The following is a 6,493-nucleotide window of genomic DNA, read 5'->3' as shown; positions in this document are numbered from 1 at the left end:
AAAGTTGTATCTCTTTCAAACCTATTCAATTTGGCCACAAATTTGTCCTCATTTGGATTTGGAATGAAGGAGTTATGCATTTTAGACGTTGAGGAAAATCACTTGTTCAATGGTAGTGCCCTAAAATGACCTATAATGTTTCCTCTTGGCACATGCATTTACAAGTTGAATTTGAAATCCCTATAAACATAAAAGTTGAATTAGACATCTGTAATTTGATCATGGAATTTGAATGGCTTTCATCTCATAAAGATTGAGCAAGTTATGGTTTTGTGAAGTTGACCTCCTAACTAGGGTTCAGACAAAATGACCTATAATCGTTCACCATTAACAATGACCTTAAAAGAAAAACTAGCTCTTGACTTCAACATGAAAGTTGTTTGGAATGTCATTTTGAGTAACTTTGCTCTTGGGATCATTTTCATATGACAAACATTGTAGAAGATATGGTCTAGGGAACCCTAGTTTTGACCAGTTGACTTTCTCTTGTCAACCACCATGAACCATCTTGCTAGCTTGACATTATCTTGACTTTTGGGACTCATGGAGGATCATATAGGAATAATATGATGTAATATGAAGTATCCCTTGAAATATTTGATCAATTGATGAGGAAACTTGTTGAGGAAGTCACACAAGGTACCCAGATGAATTAGGGTTTCCAAGGCAAACAAACTTCAAACTCTTGATGAATTCTTGATCGTAATGATATATGAAGACCATAGGGATACATATATGATGCTTAAAGAAAATTTAAACCTTCTCTTGATTGGTCTCCTTGCATTGAGGGTCTCAAACCCTAGATATGAGCTTGATGGATCATAGGTGAGCACACACACTACCTACAAAAGTAACAAATTATACATTGACATATGTTTTTGGTATTTTGGTTAGTAAATAATAAAAAACAAAGTATGATACAATCAAATGTACTTTGTGACCTCTCCCCATGCAATCCCAATGAATGAGGGGTAAGGAGGATGTCAATGTGTGATCCCAAAGCCAATGCATATGATGAGATAGTATGAGGGATCTTAGGGTCAAAATTGGGATCTTACACCGACTTATTTATCATATAAATCGTCTCTCACATGCATTAACATATATACAAAATGAAACAGTTATGTCCCCTAGCGCAATTGTTCTCCCAAGCCAATGAGAGAACCTAAGCTAACCTAATAACGATCTAAGCTTCTCCAAGCAAGATCTTCAAGGTTGTCCTCCTTTGATATTGTATTCTTCTCTTTCTTCATAACATTACATTACATAAAAGAAACTCGTTTTACATACGAGGGAGTGAGATGAGAAAAGAAGTTACATTAAGAGATTAAAAGAGAGGCACGACAACAGGTCATATTTTAAAATCCCAAAACAAAATAAAGGAAAACTAAGTCCATGACCGATCACCATAAGACAATAATAATAATAAATTATTATTATTATAATTAATTTAAATTATGTTAATTAAATAAACCAAATTAAATTTCGGCGACTGGTCACACTATGTAGAGTTAGTCGGAGGTTTCGCTGCCTAGGCAATGCCCCCTGCAGGGTTGTTAGTGCAGGGCTGTTAGGGGCAGCGCTCCGACGCAAAATTTTAATTTATAATTCATTTGAAATCGACATAGATTTTCGCATCAACACTTGATACTTTAAAGCACAACTCTTGCGCAGTCACAACCCTAATCGCATAACTCTTTGACATCACAACCCTTGTACCGTCATGAACCCTAATGCACCAATTTCATACCATCAAACACACCTCGTTTTTTAATTCAATATGATTGATCAACACGTCATTGCTTCACCATACTTTCGTCGGATTCCGAAGCAAATGACCATTGATCGCTCAAAGGAAAACAACCATTAAGTATTTGAATGAACGAAAGAGAAACAGTGTATCATATATACCATATTTTGCATAAGAATTACTTATATCATATATATAACTTGATCGATCTCAATTGTGTAACCTATGGACGATCGATGTATCGCTGCTTCACCATACTAACATCGGATTCTGAAGCATAGACAACATCAATCATACACATATGATGTCAAATTTAATTACTCGTTTATTCTTTGATTCATTTTGTCTTTTAATCGTATTTATACAGAAAATACAGAAAATAAATAGCTATCAGATGCATGGTTTCGTAAGTGGCTTTGATACCACTGAAGGAGAATAGCGATCCAAAATGCAGCGAAATTTAAAATTTTTCTCCTTTAGTGATCCTTACGAATGGGCATGATCAGGTATAGAAATCATTACCTCTTATGGCGATTAAATCCTTTGATGCAGATCTGAGGAGTGATCACGAACGTTGAATGGTGATAACGCCTCTACTCAGTCCACGCGAACGGATTCCTTCAATCTCAGCGCTAGCTGCTACGAATGAAGGATTTGAGTGAGTGAGTGAGTGTGTGTGTGTGAGAGAGAGAGAGAGGGAGAGAGAGGAATAAAATGTTCATCTGATCAAATGCTTCTGCACAAGGGTTCTATTTATAGAACCACTTGTGTGGGTTGTAAGCTAAAAAGCCCACTTAAGTGTATGTGGCCCATATCTTATGATATACCAAAATCACTTAAGCACGTGGTACCTTACCATATTTTGTATTATACTTAAGTGCATCGTACCTTACGATGTTCTACAATTCACTTAAGTGCACTGTATCTTACGATGTTCCTTATTTACTCTATCTCTCATCAATTCGTCATCTTGTGTGTGACCCTGTAGGTTTTCGCGGCATTGGCAATTAGATTAAATCACGTATTTAACATAATAAATAGTAAGCGTTATCTAGCAACACATCACTGCTATCCAAGACACGAAAATGTCATATGATCTGACAAATACTTTTGTGATAATACTTGTGTGTACAATTACCCTTTTGCCCTTATGTCTATATTGAACACAAGGCATAGACCATGTCATGCTTGTCCAGTTCAATATTGTGCCCTTAGATATTTATCCTATTACGCAGAATGGGAAAATTCCATCTAGGTCACTCATGTCCCTCAACATGCTTCGTGGAGTACCCATCAACTGTCTTTATGGTCATGCAATTACGGGCAACGTTTGATCAGCAATAAAGCACTTGACACTACATCTAGGGTCCATAGTGGTTTCAGGTCAAAGGGTGGTATACACCACTATCACCATGAGAATAACTTATGACATTTTGCATAACATTCTATATAGTATTCTCATAGTGGGTCAATCCAGTATAAATATTACTCCTAATATTCATACCTATGTTTAAGACTTGATAACTCCTTATCCATGATCCATGAGATGTGATTATCAATCTATATACATAATAGTCTTAATGCTTTAATTTTATCCCACTTCACAACAAAGCTCGACTACGGATACTTTAAGAATAGTGTCCTTATGTTTAATGGGATCTCATGATTAAGTCACACTTGATACATTAAACAGACTAGCTATTCTAGGGACTTTATTAAATAAACATAATAAAGAAAAAGCCTTTTATTATTAATAAATAATTCTATACAATTACCAAAAGTATTGGCCTCTAGGGCTTACACCAACATATTGGATATTGTTTATTGCTTATTGCTTGTTGTTTGTCAAAGTCCAAAGGAGAATGAGTTTCTATATGACATTCTTGTTTGTTGGATTGTATCTCATTGGTCAGATCTTTTCAACTCTTAACTTTTAATTTTTGTCTAGGGTAGTCTCTTCATCTCCTCCCACTTCTTAAATTTCAAAATCTTTCCCTCCTTTTAAAAACCTTCTTTGTCTTGTGATTTCAAACTTAGACATGTTTTAATGATTAGAAACTTTGGCCTTATGCCATTGAATTTTCAAACTTTTTCTTAAATCAAACTTGTAAATAAACTTAACCATATTGACTTAAATTTCAAAATACAAAAAGAACTAACAACCCCATTCAAATCTTTGGCCTTTTGTGACTCGCCTTGTTAAACTTTTGATTAAAATCAATTCATCAACTTCTTTGATATTTTTACCATGAACTACGGGGTTTTGATCCCTCATTTTTATGTTGGTACGTAGGCATAATACCGAAGGTCTTGTCAAATACAAAAATATAATTAATGAACTCTTTTCTCACCCCCTCACTCTATATTTTACCAAACATCATTTAGACCAAAAAACATATGCACACAAAAAAGGGCTCCCTAGGAGTACCTAGGATACTTTGGGTGCTAATACCTTCCCTCTGTGTAACCAACCCCCTTACCTATAATCTCTGGAATTTTATTAGTTTTGATTTGAAAAACTTCTTATCCTTTGGGGTTTGTTCGTACTTTTCCATTTTCCTTTGGAAACAATAAAAGCGCGGTGGCGACTCTGGTTTTACTGACGTCAAGTTTATCCATAGCTTGATGGTCACGAATTTACCGCTACAGTTCGCTTCTTTAATCTTCCATCCCCAACAACCTGCTCGTAAGTCTCCGTCTGTGGAAATCTTTACTCGAATCCACCAGTATCTTGAGTGTTGTTTTATCCTAAGAATGAAAAGAACTCATACCCTATATCTAGTTTTTCCTGCAACACTACCAAGGTCAACCTGGAGAGAAGAACCTCCTTGTTTTTCACTGGAATTTCCAGAACCATTCACAATACCACACACCTTTGCAAACCTCTGAAATCTTATAAAAATCATCAAAGAAATGTTAAATTTAAAATTAAATCAATCACGAATCTTCAAATATAAGATTCGGAGCCATGGAAGAATAGAAAAAGCATGAGGTAGTAGATGAAAAAATCATTTGCAAGTTTTCACAAAAGATCCTAAAGTCTTTTGAAAAATGAAAGAACAAGTGGTTTGTGAGTTTTCAAATCATAAATGGAAGTATGTGTTTTCTAACAATGTAAATGATCTTAAGAGAAAAAAGGATCTATATGTGTTGGATATGAAGCACAAAAAGTAGTGAAAATCAGGCTTGATTTGAGTCATGAAAACATGTCTGAGTTGAGTCAAGTGGCAAAGTAATATGGAACAATATCTACACTTTATGAGAAACCCATTTTTCCATTATTCGAGTCAAGAGTAACTTGTGATTCGACACATGTTAAGTTGTGATTCGAGTCATGCAGAAGCCATGATTCGACTCAAACAAGGCAGTGGATGGCAAGAAATATGTGATTCAACTCATGTGCATGTTTGTCGCAACCTGAAAAAAGGAGATGCGAAAAAACAACCGGCGAGAAAGAAATGACAGAAGAGTCTCCACCGTGCGTTATTTATCCCAAAGGAGGGTGTAACACCCCAAAATTTGCCCTCCTCACTCATGCATTCATTTTTTAGGTCATTTAGCATTTCATACCACATTGCATCATGTCAATCGGGATTAGCTCCAAGAAGCTCGGACATCATCCAGGACACTTTGTGAGTTTTATTCAAATGGTCAGTCAACACAAGGAAAAGACTTGAGGTACTACCAACAGGGCCAGATGAGGCCTATTCACCGTGCAAATCGCCAAGTTGGAAGAAGCGAGAATCTGCTGCTGAGCTGTCATGCTCGCTAGGCGAGCAGATGCTTCGCCTAGCGAAGAGTACTGTCATGCTCGCTAAGCGAGCAAATCCTTCGCTAGGCGAAGGACGCGCATTTTAGAAATATCAGAAAGTTTTGGGCCTGAGCTGTCCTTATTCGAAGCCCACAAGCTGCGAAATTTGGTCTATAAATACCAGAGTAGCTAAACACTGGCTAAAGGAGAAAAAAAAAAAAAGACCAGAGACTGGGGAAGGAGACCTAGGAACTACTCTGCAGAAACCTTCAGGCAGCTCTGAGAAGTTCACTCCGCCTCACACGAACCCTAGTGCTACTTTGCAGATCCGGCCGCACCATTCAATCCTAATCAGTCTCTCTCATCAGGTATGCCTTTGTTCCTACTACTTTACGCCTCGAATTTGAATATTGTGAATATATGAGGTAACATCTGGTTTTGCCCACGGGTTTATATTTGTGTATGAATATGTATAACAATATCTTGAATGTTTTAATCATTTTCGTTTATGAGTTGGATACCACAGGGTTTCGGATCATAGAGATCGAACTGTTATCAAGGAGGAATCCAAAACCCGCAGGCCTTCGCTAGCCGCTTCGCTAGGCGAGCCTGTAGCGAAGCTTCGCTAGGCGAAGCAGTCGCGAACGTGACAGTATCTGCTTTTTGTTCTGTTTTGTTCTAACCTGTTTTTTTGGTGTTGCCATGCCATTGTTTTCCCGGGATCTCACCTTGTTTGTCTAACCTTTTTGTCGAGTTTTTGTGAGGACTCATGCACTCTTGCAGGGATACCATTCGGAGGTTTATTCTGACTAATCGTATTGACTGATTTTCTTTGATGGTCTAGCTGGAGAGATCTCAGGGTTGCTAATCTCTTAGTTGCTGAAACTTCGGATCTTTATCCGTGTGGTAATTTTTTCCCTTTTTCGTACTTTATCGCTTTCTTAGCTGGAAGACCTCGATAGGAGGCAACGTTTGAGCCCCTTGGTGGCATT

Source organism: Lathyrus oleraceus, chromosome 3 (assembly GCF_024323335.1).
Source record: "Lathyrus oleraceus cultivar Zhongwan6 chromosome 3, CAAS_Psat_ZW6_1.0, whole genome shotgun sequence".
Classification (NCBI taxonomy): Eukaryota; Viridiplantae; Streptophyta; class Magnoliopsida; order Fabales; family Fabaceae; genus Lathyrus; species Lathyrus oleraceus.
This window is presented reverse-complemented; position numbering follows the sequence as displayed.